At 43.2% G+C, this 20017-nt stretch overlaps 2 protein-coding genes across 17 annotated transcripts in view; one reads left to right on the forward strand and one right to left on the reverse strand.

Moving 5' to 3' along the window:
• The window catches only part of SMOC1 (SPARC related modular calcium binding 1), a 418437-nt gene that overhangs the window by 289844 nt on the left and 108576 nt on the right, over positions 1–20017 (forward strand). The gene's annotated exons all lie outside the window — the stretch shown is intronic.
• LOC137532982 (son of sevenless homolog 2-like) overlaps positions 1–20017 on the reverse strand; it is a 199955-nt gene that overhangs the window by 23026 nt on the left and 156912 nt on the right. For 4 of the 5 annotated variants that reach the window (XM_068254066.1, XM_068254064.1, XM_068254062.1 and 1 more), the window contains one exon: positions 18526–18608. The exons of the other annotated variant lie outside the window; for it this stretch is intronic. The gene's annotated coding sequence lies outside the window, so the exon portion shown is untranslated. The remainder of the gene's footprint in view (positions 1–18525; positions 18609–20017) is intronic. 5 annotated transcript variants of the gene reach the window in all.

Raw genomic sequence — 20017 nt, forward strand, 5'->3', positions numbered from 1 at the left:
CCTATTGCGTGTCTAGCTATTACATAGGGGTATAACAATAGACCCTGCATGGGATGCAGCCGCAGTGGGGCCCCATGGGGGGAGACATTTTTTTTCCCTGTCCTGAGAGACTGACAACTAAGGGCACGGAGTAAAAAAACTTTCTGATCTCTGCACAATTATTCTAATGACTGCATCTGCTCACCCACTGATAAGGAATCATACATACAATTTTAGACAATTTTGTAAATGTAATAAAAAGAAAAAACTGAAATATTATAGTTTTATAAGTATTATTTTTATAAGTATTCATACATTTTATTTAGTGCTTACTTCAAGCACCTTTGGAAGCAATTACAGCTTTCACTATTTTTGAGTATGATGCAACGAGCTTTGCACACATGGACTTGGGAGGCTTTCTGCTGTACTTCTTTGCAAATCTCTTCACGGGTGACATAAAATACACCAGCAGCCCACAAGCTGTTAATGTATAGCACGTGTCGCGTGTGACATCACACACGCGACATGTGCTATACACCGACAGTGTGTAAAATAGAGGAAACCGAAGATAGATGGGCAACAGCGGACAGGTAAAGTATAAATGCAGGTACGGCTGCACATTTACACTAGGGGGCAGTGATGGAGTCGACAGATGCGGCATCTTGAGGCCGATTCCTGAAATTTGATTAGGAATCAGGCTACGATGTATGGGCAGCTGACAGATCTCTCTCTTGATCAGATTAGATCAGAGAGAAATCTGTCTCCTGGTCAAATCTGCCCATCATCGCTAGATGTATGGCCACCTTAATAGTTGAGTAGCTCAAGGGCAGATACATGCAGAGCCATTTTTTAAGGGGGGGGGACATGAAGACTGCAGATGCACAGCACCTCCAAAAACCAAAATTGTTGGTTCCACCTGTCCATAGAATGTAGGCGAGCCCCCTATTTAGTGTCAAGATCAATCTTATTTAGCGGCCCCCACTCTAGCAGTGGATGCATTCGTGTCCCACACATACAATAAGCGTATCCATGATTAGACACAATTCTGTAAGGATAAAAAGTTATAGAGGAAATTACTTATAAATGAATAACACAGTCTCTTGCTGCGTGCAGGTAATTCCTTCTACAGCAAGGCAAGTATTTCTGGACTGTGTAATGGCAGCAGTACTCCAAACAGAATACTGAATACTATTGCCAAGGATGAATGAATTGTGATTTAAACTTATGTCATAATGTAAATTCTTAGCTGGCTGTAAATGTTAATTATTTTAATAATATTAGATGGCACCAAGACTTGTATGGCAGCGATTTACATTTATGGCAATTTAATAATCAAAGTAAAATTTTACTTGAAGTTACAAAAAGGCACTGGAGGTGGAGTATCGCTTTAAGAGACAGAGCACTCCTGGACTTTTACATTGCATATAAATTGTATTTATTTTTCCTCCTGCGTGAGTTGGTAAAGCGTGCTGAGGGATCTTCGCACGGGGAGTTCTGTAGCCGAAGGCATGCCCCGCTTTATTTATAGCCTTCTTAAGAGTACATTCTGATAGTCATCATAATCTCACAACTATATCCCATTATATCTCTTTGTACATCAGAATAGAAGAAATTCTGTGCATGTTATGGTGCCTCAAGGGCAGTCACTGTGAATTCCTCATATATACACTGCAGTCCTGTTACACACATTTAAAGTGAGCAGCACATAAATACTGTACATTAGTGGATGGAAGCTAAAAGAAATGTTAGGATTGTGTAATTCAAGAACAAAAACAAAATATATTCCCAATACAATCAGCCTGTCAGCTCATAAACGGACTCCCTTTTCAAGTCATTTATTGTGTCTATCAGTTAAAGGGAAATTGTGACGTATTAATCCTTACAATACATAGAGCTAAACAAAAAGCATTGGCCCTGTTTCAATTCACTTTTTCTCCCAGGAAATACTTTATCATCTTCTGTTTTATGGTGCCCATCCATTGTACAATAAAAACATTTGATTTTCTCATTTTTTCGACCAAAATGATTAAATCGAAAAGTTGAAAAGAATCTTTTTTTTTTTTATCAAGAAAAACGAACGATTATCCCATTTTTTTCAATTAAAATTCAATCGGACATGTTGGAAAAATCTTTAAATTTGATCTAACGGAATAATCGATCTAAATTATCTAATCGGAAAAAATTGTACCATGTATTGGCACCATAAGATAACTTTAGCACTCTGCAATTGAAAAAGTACTAAAAAGTAAGGGAAAAAGTACTGTCAAAATTATTCTCAGCATTTTCTTGCTTGCTGGTGGCTTAAAAGGCATTTTATTTATAATGTGACAATATCACTTAGAAAAAACACAAGATAAAAAGTTAATTAAATCAGGCCTTTAGTTCTTAAAGAGAGCACAAGGTGGGCTCAAAAAGTAAAAAAAAAAAAAGGAAGGCTACCTGATCCGTGGGGCTGAGCGGATCAGGTAGCTGCAAAAATCGCTGCTCCCCACTGCTCCAGTGGGCTGCAATGGCCCACTTTTACTTTTCGTGATCTCTGGGTAGCAACACTGTACTGAGAGACTGTGGGCCATATGCAATTCACTTTTTCGCCTGAGTTTTCTCCTAGGTGATATTTTTAAACTTGTCAATAAAATACATTTTAAGCCCCCAGAAGGCAAGAAAATGCTCAAAATAATTTTGTTAGTACTTTTTCCCCAACGTTTTGGTACTTTTTTAGTTGAAAATTACTGGAAAGTTATTTAAAATCAAAGATGAAAAATTATCTCCTAGGAGAAAACTCAGGTGAAAAAGAGAAATGCATATGGCCCTGTGTGTCTATCATAGCGTGCAGGGAGTTGGGGGAGTGGCAGGAGTTGCGGCCAGGGAGAGAGAGCGGCCCAATGGCAGCTCAGGAAACCCTGCATGAACGCCTCTGTCAGGCGTTTTAAACAGGGAATCCCTCTAACAAAATGTTTCTCTCCAAGTGTAGTGCGGCAGTGGGGGGGAAGAGAGTGGCGCTGTGGAGACACAGAGGCATGTCATCAGACAGAGAATATGCTTCTGTGTCCCATCTGCCCCCCATCTGGCCTACCTCGGGTTCTCTGTAAGTATCCTCCTACCTAAAAGATCATTTTTTATCTTTTCTTTAAAATAACTTTTCAGCACTCTGCAACTGAAAAAGTAGGTGAACACGTACTGTTACAATTAGAGTATTTTCTTGCTTAACCACTTGAGGACCGCCCCCAGCCGATGGGCGGCGGCAAAGTCCGGGCCCAAACGACCGCAATACGCCCATCGGCGGGGGCGGCTGCGGGAGTGGTTATGCGGCGATCGCGTCATTCGTGACGCGATCAGCCGCCGGGGACTGGCTCCGCCCACCGCTCGTAGTAACCCGCCGGCCGTTCGGAAGCGCCGGCGGGTTACTAGCACCCGGATTGCCGCATTTACATTGTATAATAGGCTTTGTAATGTATACAAAGCCTATTATACTGGCTGCCTCCTGCCCTGGTGGTCCCAGTGTCCGAGGGACCACCAGGGCAGGCTGCAGCCACCCTAGTCTGCACCCAAGCACACTGATTTCCCCCCCCCCTGCCCCCTGATCGCCCACAGCACCCCTCAGACCCCCCCCTGCCCACCCCCCAGACCACTGTTTGCACCCAGTCACCCCCCTAATCACCCATCAATCACTCCCTGTCACTATCTGTCAACGCTATTTTTTTTTATCCCCCCCCCCTGCCCACTGCTCCTTCCTGATCACCCCCAACCCCTCAGATTCTCCCCAGACCCCCCCCCCCGTGTACTGTATGCATCTATCCCCCCTGATCACCTGTCAATCACCTGTCAATCACCCGTCAATCACCAGTCAATCACCCCCTGTCACTGCTACCCATCAATCAGCCCCTAACCTGCCCCTTGCGGGCAATCTGATCACCCACCCACACCAATAGATCGCCCGCAGATCCGACATCAGATCACCTCCCAAATCCATTGTTTACATCTATTCTCTCCTCTAAACACCCACTAATTACCCATCAATCACCTATCAAACCCCCTATCACCACCTGTCACTGTTACCCATCAGATTAGACCCTAATCTACCCCTTGCGGGCACCCAATCACCCGCCCACACGCTCAGATTGCCCTCAGACCCCCCTTTATCAATTCGCCAGTGCAATATTTACATCTGTTATTCCCTGTAATAACCCACTGATCACCTGTCAATCACCTATCAATCACTCCCTGTCACTGCCACCCATCAATCACCCCCTGTCACTGCCACCCATCAATCAGCCCCTAACCTGCCCCTTGCGGGCAATCTGATCACCCACCCACACCAATAGATCGCCCGCAGATCCGACATCAGATCACCTCCCAAGTGCAGTGTTTACATCTCTTCTCTCCTCTAAACACCCACTAATTACCCATCAATCACCTATCAATCACCCCCTATCACCACCTGTCACTGTTACCCATCAGATTAGACCCTAATCTACCCCTTGCAGGCACCCAATCACCCGCCCACACGCTCAGATTGCCCTCAGACCCCCCTTTATCAATTCGCCAGTGCAATATTTACATCTGTTATTCCCTGTAATAACCCACTGATCACCTGTCAATCACCTATCAATCACCCCCTGTCACTGCCACCCATCAATCACCCCCTGTCACTGCCACCCATCAATCAGCCCCTAACCTGCCCCTTGCGGGCAATCAGATCACCCACACCAATAGATCGCCCGCAGATCCGACATCAGATCACCTCCCAAGTGCAGTGTTTACATCTCTTCTCTCCTCTAAACACCCACTAATTACCCATCAATCACCCCCTATCACCACCTGTCACTGTTACCCATCAGATTAGACCCTAATCTGCCCCTTGCGGGCACCCAATCACCCACCCACACACTCAGATTGCCCTCAGACCCCCCCTTATCAATTCGCCAGTGCAATATTTACATCTGTTATTCCCTGTAATAACCCACTGATCACCTGTCAATCACCTATCAATCACCCCCTGTCACTGCCACCCATCAATCACCCCCTGTCACTGCCACCCATCAATCAGCCCCTAACTTGCCCCTTGCGGGCAATCTGATCACCCACCCACACCAATAGATCGCCCGCAGATCCGACATCAGATCACCTCCCAAGTGCAGTGTTTATATCTCTTCTCTCCTCTAAACACCCACTAATTACCCATCAATCACCCCCTATCACCACCTGTCACGGTTACCCATCAGATTAGACCCTAATCTGCCCCTTGCGGGCACCCAATCACCCGCCCACACCTCAGAACGTCCTCAGACCCCAGCCCTGATCACCTCGCTAGTGCATTGCTTGCATCTATTTCCCCCCTCTAATCACACCTTGAGACACCCATCAATCACCTCCTGTCACCCCCTAGCACACCTACCCATCAGATCAGGCCCTAATTTGCCCCGTGTGGGCTCCTGATCACTCGGCCAAACCCTCAGGTCCCCCTCAGACCCCCTTCCGATCACCTCCCCAGTGCATTGATTGCATCTATTTTTCCCTCTAACCGCCCCCTGAGACACCCATCAATCACCTCCTGTCACCCCCTAGCACTCCTATCCATCAGATCAGGCCCAAAACATCCTGTCATCTAAGAGGCCACCCTGCTTATGACCGGTTCCACAAAATTTGCCCCCTCATAGACCACCTGTCATCAAAATTTGCAGATGCTTATACCCCTGATCAGTCATTTTGAGAAATTTGGTTTCAAGACTACTCACAGTTTTGGGCCCGTAAAATGCCAGGGCAGTATAGGAACCCCACAAGTGACCCCATTTTAGAAAGAAGACACCCCAAGGTATTCTGTTAGGTGTATGATGAGTTCATAGAAGATTTTATTTTTTGTCAAAAGTTAGCGGAAATTAGATTTTTATTGTTTTTTTCACAAAGTGTCATTTTTCACTAACTTGTGACAAAAAATAAAATCTTCTATGAACTCACCATACCCCTAACGGAATACCTTGGGGTGTCTTCTTTCTAAAATGGGGTCACTTGTGGGGTTCCTATACTGCCCTGGCATTTTAGGGGCCCTAAACCGTGAGGAGTAGTCTAGAAAACAAATGCCTCAAAATGACCCGTGAATAGGACGTTGGGCCCCTTAGCGCACCTAGGCTGCAAAAAAGTGTCACACATGTGGTATCGCCATACTCAGGAGAAGTAGTATAATGTGTTTTGTGGTGTATTTTTACACATACCCATGCTGGGTGGGAGAAATCTCTCTGTAAATGGACAATTGTGTGTAAAAAAAATCAAAAATGTGTCATTTACAGAGATATTTCTCCCACCCAGCATGGTTATATGTAAAAATACACCACAAAACACATTATACTACTTCTTCTGAGTACGGTGATACCACATGTGTGACACTTTTTTGCAGCCTAACTGTGCTAAGGGGCCCAAAGTCCAATGAGTACCTTTAGGATTTCACAGGTCATTTTGAGACATTTGGGTTCAAGACTACTCCTCACGGTTTAGGGCCCCTAAAATGCCAGGGCAGTATAGGAACCCCACAAGTGACCCCATTTTAGAAAGAAGACACCCCAAGGTATTCTGTTAGGTGTATGATGAGTTCATAGAACATTTTATTTTTTGTCACAAGTTAGCGGAAATTGTGACATTTTCCGCTAACTTGTGACAAAAAAAAAATCTTCTATGAACTCACCATACTCCTAACAGAATACCTTGGGGTGTCTTCTTTCTAAAATGGGGTCACTTGTGGGGTTCCTATACTGCCCTGGCATTTTAGGGGCCCTAAACCGTGAGCAGTAGTCTAGAATCCAAATGCCTCAAAATGACCTGTGAATAGGACGTTAGGCCCCTTAGCGCACCTAGGTTGCAAAAAAGTGTCACACACGTACTCAGAAGAAGTAGTATATTGTGTTTTGGGGTGTATTTTTACACATACCCATGCTGGGTGGGAGAAATATCTCTGTAAAAGGACAATTGTGTGTAAAAAAAATCAAACAATTGTCATTTACAGAGATATTTCTCCCACCCAGCATGGGTATGTGTAAAAATACACCCCAAAACACATTATACTACTTCTCCTGAGTACGGCGGTACCACATGTGTGGCACTTTTTTGCACCCTAAGTGCGCTAAGAGGCCCAAAGTCCAATGAGTACCTTTAGGATTTCACAGGTCATTTTGCGACATTTGGTTTCAAGACTACTCCTCACGGTTTAGGGCCCCTAAAATGCCAGGGCAGTATAGGAACCCCACAAATGACCCCATTTTAGAAAGAAGACACCCTAAGGTATTCCGTTAGGAGTATGGTGAGTTCATAGAAGATTTTATTTTTTGTCACAAGTTAGCGGAAAATGACACTTTGTGAAAAAAAACAATTAAAATCAATTTCCGCTAACTTGTGACAAAAAAAAAATCTTCTATGAGCTCACCATCCTCCTAACGGAATACCTTGGGGTGTCTTCTTTCTAAAATGGGGTAATTTGTGGGGTTCCTATACTGTCCTGGCATTTTAGGGGCCCTAAACCGTGAGGAGTAGTCTTGAAACGAAATTTCTCAAAATGACCTGTGAAATCCTAAAGGTACTCATTGAACTTTGGGCCCCTTAGCGCAGTTAGGGTGCAAAAAAGTGCCACACATGTGGTATCGCCGTACTCAGGAGAAGTAGTATAATGTGTTTTGGGGTGTATTTTTCCACATACCCATGCTGAGTGGGAGAAATATCTCTATAAATAGACAATTGTGTGTAAAAAAAATAAAACAATTGTCATTTATGGAGATATTTCTCCCACCCAGCATGGGTATGTGTAAAAATACACCCCAAAACACATTATACTACTTCTGCTGAGTACGGCAATACCACATGTGTGGCACTTTTTTGCAGCCTAACTGCGCTAAGGGGCCAAAAGTCCAATGAGCATCTTTAGGCTTTACAGGGGTGCTTACAATTAGGCACCCCCCAAAATGCCAGGACAGTGAACACACCCCACAAATGACCCCATTTTGAAAAGTAGACACTTCAAGGTATTCAGAGAGGAGCATAGTGAGTCCGTGGCAGATTTCATTTTTTTTTGTCGCAAGTTAGAAGAAATGGAAACTTTTTTTTTTTCTTTTTTTTGTCAGAAAGTGTCATTTTCCGCTAACTTGTGACAAAAAATAATATCTTCTATGAACTCACTATGCCTCTCACTGAATACTTTGGGATGTCTTCTTTCCAAAATGGGGTCATTTGGGGGGTATTTGTACTATCCTGGAATTTTAGCCCCTCATGAAACCTGACAGGTGCGCAGAAAAGTCAGAGATGCTTGAAAATGGGAAAATTCACTTTTGGCACCATAGTTTGTAAACGCTATAACTTTTACCCAATCCAATAAATATACACTGAATGGTTTTTTTTTTATCAAAGACATGTAGCAGAATAACTTTCGCGCTCAAATGTATAGGAAATTTTACTTTATTTGAAAAATGTCAGCACAGCAAGTTAAAAAAGTCATTTTTTTGCCAAAATTCATGTCTTTTTTGATGAATATAATAAAAACTAAAACTCGCAGCAGCAATCAAATAGCAGCAAAAGAAAGCTGTATTAGTGACAAGAGAAGGAGGTAAAATTCCTTTAGGTGGTAGGTTGTATGACCGAGCAATAAACCGTGAAACCTGCAGTGGTCTGAATGGAGAAAAAGGCTCTGGTCCTTAAGGGGCGAAAAGACTGTGGTCCTCAAGTGGTTAAAGGAGATCTGTAATGAGAGGTATATGGAGGCTGCCATATTTATTTCCTTTTAAGAAATACCAGTTGCCTGGCAGCTCTGCTGGTCCTATTTGGCTGAAGTAGTGTCTGAATCACACCAGAAACAAGCATGCAGCTAATCTTGTCATATCTGTCAAAATTGTAAAAAGAACCTGATCTGCTGCATGCTTGTTCAGGGTCTATGGCTGAAAGTACTAGAGGCAGAGGATCAGCAGGATAGCCAGGTAACTAGTATTGCTTAAATGGAAATAAATATGGAAGCTTCCATACACCTCCCTCTACAGTTATCCTTTAAAGGGACTCCGAGCTCAAGTAAAAAAAGAAAGTTGTATTCACCCGGGGCTTTTTCCAGCCCAGTGCTGGTCGGGAGGTCCCACGACGGCGTCCTGGCTCCTCTCCTAGTCCCCGCTCCGGAATGGCTGACCGGCCGCAGCCCGGGCGACACTCTGCTGAGTGTCGGGCTGTTCCTTCCGTGTATGACGCGGCTGACGTCACACGCCGGCCGCCTCGCGTCATCACGGCGGCCGGCGTGAAAGTACTGCGCATGCGCAATTAAAGCGCGCATGCGCCGTACTGCCACGCCGGCCACCGTGATGACGCGAGGCGGCCGGCGTGTGACGTCAGCCGCGTCATACGCGGAAGGAACAGCCCGACACTCAGCAGAGTGTCGCCCGGGCTGCGGCCGGTCAGCCATTCCGGAGCGGGGACTAGGAGAGGAGCCAGGACGCCGTCGTGGGACCTCCCGACCAGCACTGGGCTGGAAAAAGCCCCGGGTGAGTACAACTTTCTTTTTTTACTTGAGCTCAGAGTCCCTTTAAAGGACAACTTACCTGAGAAGGATTATGGAGGCTCCCATATTTATTTCCTTTTAAACAATGCAGATTGCCAGGCTGTCCTGCTAATCCTCTGCCTTTAATAATTTTAGTCATAGACCCCGAAGAAGCATCCAGATCAAATGTTTGACTCAATGGCGTAGCTAAGGAGCTATGGGCCCCGGTGCAAGCTTTACATTGCCCCCCCCCCCCCCAAGCAACTCTATACATAACAATTAATATGGCGCACCAAAACTTGCCAAGGACAACCGCAGAGTCAGAGGTGCCAGAAGGGGATGGGGAACAGTTTGTTAATGATCACTACTATTCAAAGCATCTACAGGAGTGATTATTACCAGCACAGGACTGAATTTTCAACTTCCCAGCAGTGTCATGCGTGCGCCCACTGCAATGCATGCCGGGAGATGTGGTCCGTTATATTTATTTTCATAAAACTTTTTTTTTAGCCATAGTTGTGCTATTTTTATCAGGCAGCTATGAAGAGAACCAGAGAGGGAAAATAGTTACATCTAGTGTAGACAGTGTATAGGAGGATGGAACTCCCAAAGACAGACATCTGTTATAACAGAGTCACAGTCATTCATTGATCGAAAAGTGAGCTGATTATGGAAAGACATGCAAGTCTGTTCCCTGCCATAGATTTTGTTTTTTCCATTTAAATCATGACTTTAGTTCAACTTTACAGCTGAACTCCAGGCAAACTACTAAATGAACAGCTGAAATCCTACTAATATACCGGTAATAAATGGGAAAGTTCGGATGTTTGGATGTTTGTTACTCGAACACGCAAAAATGGCTGAACGGATTTGAATGAAATTTGGCACACACATAGTATATTACCTGGAATAAAGTATAGGATACTTTTTATTCCCATAACTAAAAAGGGGGCGTAGACAAATACAAATGTTACTGGAAAATGTAAACTGCAGCCATTCTTACACTGTTAATGGCAGGGTTCTCAAACTTTGCACAGTTGGTTACTGGGTGACTGGGATTAATATTCAGAAAAGTGGGTGGAGTCTATAAAAGCCAATCAAAATTAACCTATTGATTTTCAAAGGGAATATTTACATTGCTGCCATTCTTGCACTGTTAATGGCACAAGCCTCAAACCTGGTACAGTTGATCATTGGATGACTAGGGTTCAATTTCAGAAAGGGGGTGGAGCCACAAACAGCCAATTAGATTTGTTTCATTCCAATGCAAATTATTGATGCCAAAAACCGCAAAGCTCACAAACTTGGTAATTGAGTAATTGATTAATTGTGTGTTAGGGTTAGAAAAGTGGGCACAGCCAACACCAGCCAAATACATAAGCGGGCAACGTCGGGTCATAAGTGGGCGGAGACAAATACAAATTTTACTAGGAAAATGTAAACTGCAGCCATTCTTACACTGGTAGGGTTCTCAAACTTTGCACAGTTGGTTACTGGGTGACTGGGGTTAATATTCAGAAAAGTGGGTGGAGCTGACAAAAGGCAATCAAAAATTACCTATTGATTTTTCAGGGGAATATTTCATTGCTGCCATTCTTGCACTGTTAATAGCACAAGCCTCAAACCGGGTAAAGTTGATCATTGCGTGACTGGGGTTTACATTCATAAAACAGGGTGAAGCCACACACAGCCAATATGATTTGTTTCATTTTAATGCAGGCTATTAATGCCAAAGACCGCAAAGCTCACAAACTTGGTCATTGAGTAATTGATTAATTGTGTGTTAGGGTTAGGAAAAGTGGGCACAGCCAGCACCTATAAAATACATAATCGGGCAATGCCGGGTCATCAGTAGGCGGAGACAAATGCAAATTTCACTGAGAAAATGTAAACTGCAGCCATTCTTACACTGTTAATGGTAGGGTTCTCAAACTTTGCACAGTTGGTCACTGGGTGACTGGGACTAATATTCAGAAAAGTGGGTGGAGCCTATAAAAGCCAATCAAAATCCACCTATTGATTTTTAAGGGGAATATTTAATTGCTGCCATTCTTGCAATATTAATCACCTGTACCTGGTACAGTTGGCCATTGGGTGATTTGGGGTTCAAATTCAGAAAAGGGGTGGAGCCACATCCAATCAGATTAATTTGATTTCATTGCAAATTATTGATGCCAAAGACCGCAAAGCTCACATACTTGGTCATTAATTAATTGTGTGTTAGGGTTAGGAAAAGTGGGCAGAGCCAACACTAGCCAAATACATACCCGGGCAATGCCGGGCGTCCAGCTAGTATAAAATATATGTGAAATGCTTTACCTGGTAGTAAAGTTGGAAAGCATAGCCAGCCACCTGTCTTGGCTTTCCTCCATTTCTCCTTATAGGCCACAACATGCTGACAATACTGTGCATATTAACAGCAGATATGTCTTGTGCATACATGCAAAAGGGGCGCTAAGGATATTTGGGTGCTGGAAATAGCCACTAGTAGAATATTGGTAAAGTTACCAATATTCTACTCTTATACAGTGGTAATTCGGATAGTAAAAATCGTTAATTTTACTATCACTAAACCTATTCTCACCTAGAGCCCTCCCTCTACTGATGCCTAACCAATCCTCATACCGATGCCTAACTTTAAATAATCCACCCACCGATGCATAACTCTAGCTGAATTCCCCCCCCCCCCCCCCCACACACACACACGATGCCTAACCCTAACTAATCCCCCCACCGATGCCTAATTCTGACCGATTTCCCCCAGCGATACCTAACCGATTCCCACCACGAATGCCTAACCCTAACCAATTCCCCAATGGATGCCTAACCCTAACTGACCCCCTCCACGATGCCAAACCCTAACCAATCCCCCATGGATGCCTAACCCTGACTGGACTCCCCCCCCCCCCCCCCCCACGATGCCTAACCCTAACCGATCCCCCATGGATGCCTAACCCTGACTGGACCCCCCCACGATGCTTAACCCTAACCGATCCCCCATGGATGCCTAACCCTAACTGACCCCCCATGATGCCCAACCCTAACTAATCCCCCATGGATGCCTAACCCTTGCTGACCCCCCCCCCTACGATGCCTAACCCTAACCGATCCCCCATGGATACCTAACCCTAACTGACCAACTGACTGCCCCCACAATGCCTAACCCTAACCAATCCCCCATGGATGCCTAACCCTAACTGACCCCCCCCCCCCCACAATACCCAAACCTGACCAATCCCTCCAATGATTCCTAACCACAACCGACCCCCACCAATGCCTAAACCTAACCCACCCCTCCACAAGCTGCCTAACCATCCCGCCGCTGCAAACCCACCAATTACCACTCTTGTTGCTTTAAAAGAAAAATATAAATATTGGGGCCACAGAAGTTTAGTTGCTACTGAGGCGCAAATGCTGATATTGGTAAATGATGGAAACTAGAGCATGTAGCGTCCCAATTTCCATCATTTACCAATATTAACATGGGTGCCCAAACTTCTGTGGCACCTCTGACGCCCACATTTCTTGCTTCCATGCCTTGTAAGGAAGTTCAGAGTGTAGAGCCTGGTATGTGCACTAAAAATGTAGTTGGATGTGTAAAGTCTAATCCAACCACTATCTTCCTTCCTGTTTTATAGATTGTTGTACAATTATGCCTCTATTCTTTTCTATGGTGGACCAAGATGGTCAGACATTCTAATAATTCCAACTTGCATGCTATTAGTAAGATGTTTGTACAAGAAAGTTGGTCCTGTCATCCCCATAGATAAATGTCTGTTAAATCATACGCAGTCCTCAAAAGTGAAAGTTCCACCCTTTCCACTTTGTAGTATTTTTAGTGGCTGAACAGTGGATCATGTGACTCTCTCCAAGGCTGGAGCTTCCTCTGATAGCTTCCTTGTTTACAGCACAGGGTTGCCATTCCCTTTCCAAAGGCTAGAACCAGTGTGCAATGCATTTCAGGAGAAAGACTCCGATACTATGCCAGGAGTCATATACAGAAACACCTTTCCGTTGAAGAGACATTTTATTTAATACCTAAGTGGATTAAGTAAAGGCTTTTATGGTTTGCCTGGAGTTCAGCTTTAAGACAAAATTACATTAAAAAAATATATATAAATAAAAGGGAAATCCATCATGATTCTGCTGTTCAAGTGTTTTAGCAGATGCCAGGATTTAGCTCTAAGATGTTTTGTCTAACTGTATACCAATAATCAAGTCTGAGCACTTTAAGTCCTTATAAACTGCTGAAGAGGAGAGATGGTCTCTCCCAAGCCTCCTCTGTGTTGCCTGATGTAATGTCTTTCTGTATTTTTTCCCTGGGTGAAAGTCCTGCTGATTAGGAAGCCAATTTGTCTACCATGCCTTAATCTGTACCCTGGTAAGATAACTTTGTTTCTGGACATTTTGAAAGGCTGTTGCCTTACTGAAATCCACTGAAATCCAGTGACTACATCTTACATTTTACAGACTTCTCAATAAACAGCTTTATACTTTAGACCAGGCATGTCAAATCCAAATAAAACTGAGAACTAAATTTAGCTTGAGTTAGAGGACATACTAGATTTTCAAAATGGAATAGTAGTGCACGTTATACATTTATATGTTTTATACTCCTATTTTACTACCTTTTCCCCTCTCTTTGATCACAGATTATTAAAGGACACCTGAAGTGAGAGGAATATGGAGGCTGCCATAGTTCTCTTAAACAATACCAGTTGCCTGACTGCTGATCCTCTACCTCTAATACTTTTAGCCATAGAGCCCCGAAGAAGCATGCAGATCAGATGTTTATGACTGAAGTCTGACTTGATTAGCCACAGGATCGTTTCACGTGTGTGATCCAGACAGTACTGCAGCCAAAGAGATCAGGTGGACTGCCAGGCAACTGGTATTATTTAAAATAAAAGAAATATGGCAGCCTACATATCCCTCTTACTTTATTCACTAGCTGCTCTCTTCCTTACCTCCCTGCACAGGTACACAGCTGTACACCTGTACACAACGGAGTCCAAGCTATCGCTACTTAGATTTGCACACGCTCTCTGATGTTCACTAACTTCTGTTTGTCTCATCCTCCTTCACTGACCTGACACAGCAGCTGCACCCTATTACCACTCTGTATGGAATCCTTTGCCCTTATTAATGACCTTCCTCGAGGTGTCATTCACTAACCCTGGCAGACTTAAGCCTCGTACACACGTATGTGGAATGTCGTCAGAGGGAGATTAGGACTTCATTCCTTTGGGAAACAGTGTGAGGCCGCATGTAAACAATGAGCAGTCAGAGAGCATTAACATTACCCAGCACAGTAAAAAATGTTTTCTTGGATTGGTTCCTCCCTCTTTATTTGACTCCACCTACTGTGTGCTTTGGTAGTAAGCAGTAGGAACACTTATTGGGTACCCCTTTTAATATCTTATGTGAGCTCCAAGCCACTTTGAAAATTCCCTTTTTTTCAGACACCATAACTTTGCAAAATTACAAAGTGTTCTCAAGACACATTCAAATTACACTTTTAATATATATTTAGTTTCTAAACAATTAAAGGATCACTGAAGCACCATTCTTGTGTTGCAATATATCCTTTAGTAGTATCAGGCAATATATACAGTATATATATATATATATATATATATATATATATATATATATATATATATCGTATACAATGCCAAGCAGCGGTAGCTAATGCAAATAAAATTCTGGGTTGCATAGAAAGGGAAATAATATCTTGAAATGCCAGTACACTACTCCCTCTGTATAATCACTTGTGAGGCCACAGCTGGCATATGGGATACAGTTTTTGGCACCTCTAGAATGGGTACAAAGACAGGCAACTGAATTAGAGGGATGGAAGATCTCACTTCCCATGAAAGGTTGGACAAACTGGGCTTATTTCGCTTGGAAAAAGGGGGACTGTATAAATACATCAGAGTGCAATACAGAAGCTTGGCAGATGAGCTTTTTGTCCATTGAGTTGTACAAAGGACAAGGGGACATGATCTGCGTATGGAGGTTAACGTTAAGTTTTAACCATCTATTTAGAAAGGGGTCCTAACAGTGAAAGTGGTTAAAATGTGGAATATCTTACCTCAGTAGTTATGGCAAGTTTTATATCTGCATTTAAAGAAGACTTGGATGCTTTCCTTGCATTGAAGGGTGTCCACGGTTATAATTACTAGGTAATTCCAGGAAAAGTTGAGCCAGGATTTATCTGACTACCCTCGGGAGTTGGGAAGGATTTTTTTCTCTTCTACAGCTAATTGGCCAAGGCCTTGTAAGGTTTTCACCTTCCCCCGGATCAATTGGGATATGTGCAGGTTCAGGATGGTGTGTTTTTTTTGTGTTTTTTTTTCTGCTTGAACTTGGAAGGACGGATGTCTTTTTTTCAACCAAACTAACTATGTAACTATATTTTAAGCTTACAAATGTTATTTTATACTATTTTGCATATATGGGCTTTGATTCACTATGCATTACCGCATTCGTTAAAGCAGATAAAGCATTTCCTTTTACCAAACATTTTGGGAAATATCAATTCACTAAGGCTGTTAGCCTGTTACCACTTGGGAAACTAAAATTACAGACTAGGGAAGTAAATTAACAACTAGTGCGGTAAGTACCTCAATAAATATCAATTCATAAAGATTAGAGCATGCAGTAGGTACAAGTGAGATGTACGGTATTTTGCCTCCAGCCTGTAGCTGTCAGTAACTAACAAACAGCCATGCGGTATTGTGATAGAAGGGAGTAAACAAAGCAGAGGAAAGGTGAAAACAAATGAAACTATTCAAGAAAATAAGAAAGCTAACAATAAAAACCTATTTCACTAATTTCACAATATTATTAGGTAGTAATTAAAAATGGTTAAAGGAAACCTAAACCAATTTAAAAAAAAGCCAGTTTCTTACCTGGGGCTTCTACCAGCCCCCTGCAGCCGCCCTGTGCCCATGCTAGGACAAACCAATTCACCGGCCCCCTGCAGCCGCCCTGTGCCCATGCTAGGACAAACCAATTCACCGGCCCCCTGCAGCTGCCCTGTGCCCATGCTAGGACAAACCAATTCACCGGCCCCCTGCAGCCGCCCTGTGCCCATGCTAGGACAAACCAATTCACCGGCCCCCTGCAGCTGCCCTGTGCCCATGCTAGGACAAACCAATTCACCGGCCCCCTGCAGCCGCCCTGTGCCCATGCTAGGACAAACCGATTCTCCGGTCCCCTGCAGTGACTGAGTTTCATTTCTGGCGATTCAGCCAGTCGATAGCCACTGCGCCTGCGCAGCCCTGGCCACTTGCGTCCTGGATCACACTCCCATCGCCGGAAGCGTCCTGTGCATGCGCAGTATGAGATTCGCCAAGAACAAAACTGGGTTGCTGCGGCAGACAGGAGATTGTTAAACTGACTTTTTTTATTATTCAGTTTAGGTTCACTTTAAAAAGATACTAATGGATTTGAACTGATAAAAATTTTATGTTGATTTTATGCAGCTTGGAATTGCACTTTGCTTGTCAGTATGATTAAAAAAAAAAAAAAAAAAAAACACATCTTACATCCACTATCCTGTCTGCACTGCAGTAATGAAATACCTAATGAAATACAGAATGATTCCTTAAAGTGTAACTGTCGGGCATAAAATCAAAAATCAATTCTTTATTTTTATCTGGTAAACAAGTAATAAGGATGCTAATCAGGCAATCCAAAAGTTAAAATCTCTATTACTTTTCTTGTTTATAAATGATCATTCCCCAGTTTACCTGACTCTTGTTTGGTCCGTTGCCGCACAAAGGAAGTTGTAGGGCATGCTGGGTTGTGTTTTTGCTTCTTTATTTCCCCTCAGACTTAACTAATGTACAGAAGCAAAAAAGGACAACCCAGCATGCCCTGCAAATTCATTTTTGTGGCAACATACCAAATAAGAGTCAGGTAAACTGGGGAATGATCATTTATAAACAAGAAAAGTAATAGAGATTTTAACTTTTGGATTGCCTGATTAGCATCCTTATTACCTGTCTACCAGATAAAAATAAAGAATTAATTTGATTTTTTATTTTATGCCCGACAGTTACACTTTAAAATACCAAATTAAATATTGCATGAGTTAAAAGTCTTAGTGAATTGTCACTTTTTTCTTTAAATTACCGAACTATTACTGCATGTGTGAAAATCTTAGAAAATTTAGGGGGAAAAAAGTCTAAAACGCAGAATGTGGTCTTTTACAGACCCTTTGTTTTTTTTTACTGAATGAGTTAAAGCTAATATCACTAATGGTCATATTTTAACTATGTGATTAATGTGTCTCTTAGGGCCCGTTTCCACTAGCGTGAATCCGCATGCAGACAACGCATGCGGATTCGCATAAGCAATACAAGTGGATGGGACTGTTTCCACTTGTCAGTTTTCATTTGCGTTTTTCTGTGCAGGATTTTTCTGCACGGTAGACCCTGCAGAATTCGCCTGCGTGTGGAATGCAGGCGAATCGCAGGCAATGTATTTAATAGGGAAATCGCATGCGTTTTTTGCATGCGTTTTTTCCCGCGATTTCGCGTGCGATTTCGCATTGAAAGTAATGTAAATTGACACAGGCAGTGACATGGTTAAAATCGCATATACCCTGCGAAATCGCATATACCCATGCGAAATCGCGGCAAAAAACGCATGCGGAATCGCATCCGCATGCGATTTTGTCAGCGGTGATATGCGGCGATTCCGCACCGCAATAGTGGAAACGGGCCCTTATGGCTTTGATGCTTAATCACAAAACATTAGTGAGTACCGGTAATCAATCCATTTATAAAGACTTCAACTTAAAGTATCTTTTGTATGTTTATATCAATGCAATGTGGAGCAGTGCTCTTCATGTATGGCTTGTGCAGATGACAGTGTGATACATCTGTGCTACGTTATCTGTAGTCTCTATGAATCATGTCATTTTCATTTATATAATGTGATGCAGAGCAAACATTGTTGAGGATGGAGAATTCCAGAGATTCTTTACTGTGTGAATATAAAGCAGTAGCTATTAGAGGATGAGGAACGATTTTAGATCTCACCTCAAAGGTTGCATTTGGTATCAAGGTGGGTCTCCACACTCACTACATTGTGGTCTGTTATGAGGTTCTCTAGATCTTTATACCTATTAACAGTAGAAGCCCAAATTTAGAAATGTCACCTGTAAATATACATTGTCATCTTAAAGATGACAAAGCTGATTTTGTAAAGAATTGTTTCCAAGGTGCCATCTTTTACTTTTTGATTCCAATAGTTTTAATTTGCAGTTTTAGAAGGTACAAATAAACATGGCATAAGGTGACTCAACAGAACAGAACAGAGGTCAATCATCTGATAGTACACAATCGGATCAATTCACAAAGCATTACCGCATTTGTTAACGTAGCAAACAGCTGTTTACTAAACATCTTAAAAAATGTCAATTCACTAAAGGAGCCCATTCACCTAACTATGTTCCCGCCGATATACAGCAGATTCGATCACTGCGATCGAATCTGCTGTTAAATCGTCGCGCAAACGCTGACAGAATTATTTATTTATTTATTGTATTTATAAAGCGCCAACATATTACGCAGCGCTGAACATTAATTTAGGTTACAGACAATATTTAGGGGTGACATACAGCAATATGACAATACAGGAATACAAGAAAACCAGATCACGCACCATAGTAGGAGTACCAGGTAATGCTTAGTCAGTGACTGGATGGAGCATGGAGATTAGGCAAGTTAGGTTCACTCAGATGCATAGCATGGGTTCACAGTAATGGAGGTGCAAGATCAGGTAGGACACAAAAGGAGGAGGACCCTGCCCAAAGGCTTACAATCTAGAGGGAGAGGTAAGGACATGAATGGTAGGGGACTAGAGTTCAGCTGTAGGTTTAGAGCACCTGTGAGGGGTAGTAGGCCAGAGTGAAAAGGTGAGTTTTGAGGGCTTTCTTGAAGATGTTGAAGGAGGGGACTGCCTTAATAGTGGAGGTAGGGAGTTCCATAGTGTTGGAGCAGCTCTTGAGAAGTCCTGGAGGCATGCATGGGACTGGGTGATGCGGGGGGCGGTTAGGCGAAGTTCATTGGAAGAGCAAGATGAGCGGCTAGGTGTGTACCTCTGAGTAAGATCGGAGATGTAGGTTGGACAGGTTTTGTGGACAGATTTGTAGGTCAGACACAGTATCTTGAATCTGATTCTGGACTGGATAGGAAGCCAGTGGAGGGATTCTAGGAGGGGATCTGCCGTGGTGGAGCGATGGGAGCAGTGGATAATTCTGGCTGCCGCATTCATGATGGACTGCAGTGGGGCTGTTCGGGTCATAGGGAGACCAGATAGCAGGGCATTGCAGTAGTCAAGGCGGGAAATTATGAGGGCATGGATGAGGAGTTTGGTGGTGGCAGAGGTCAGGAAAGGGCGAATCTTACAGATGTTACAAAGGTGGAAGTTGCAGGACTTTGTGAGATTTTGGATGTGGGAAGTGAAGGAGAGTGCGGAGTCCAGGGTGACACCCAGACAGCGGGCTTGAGAGGTAGGGCGAATGGTAGT

This window comes from Hyperolius riggenbachi, chromosome 9 (genome assembly GCF_040937935.1).
Source record: "Hyperolius riggenbachi isolate aHypRig1 chromosome 9, aHypRig1.pri, whole genome shotgun sequence".
NCBI lineage: Eukaryota > Metazoa > Chordata > Amphibia > Anura > Hyperoliidae > Hyperolius > Hyperolius riggenbachi.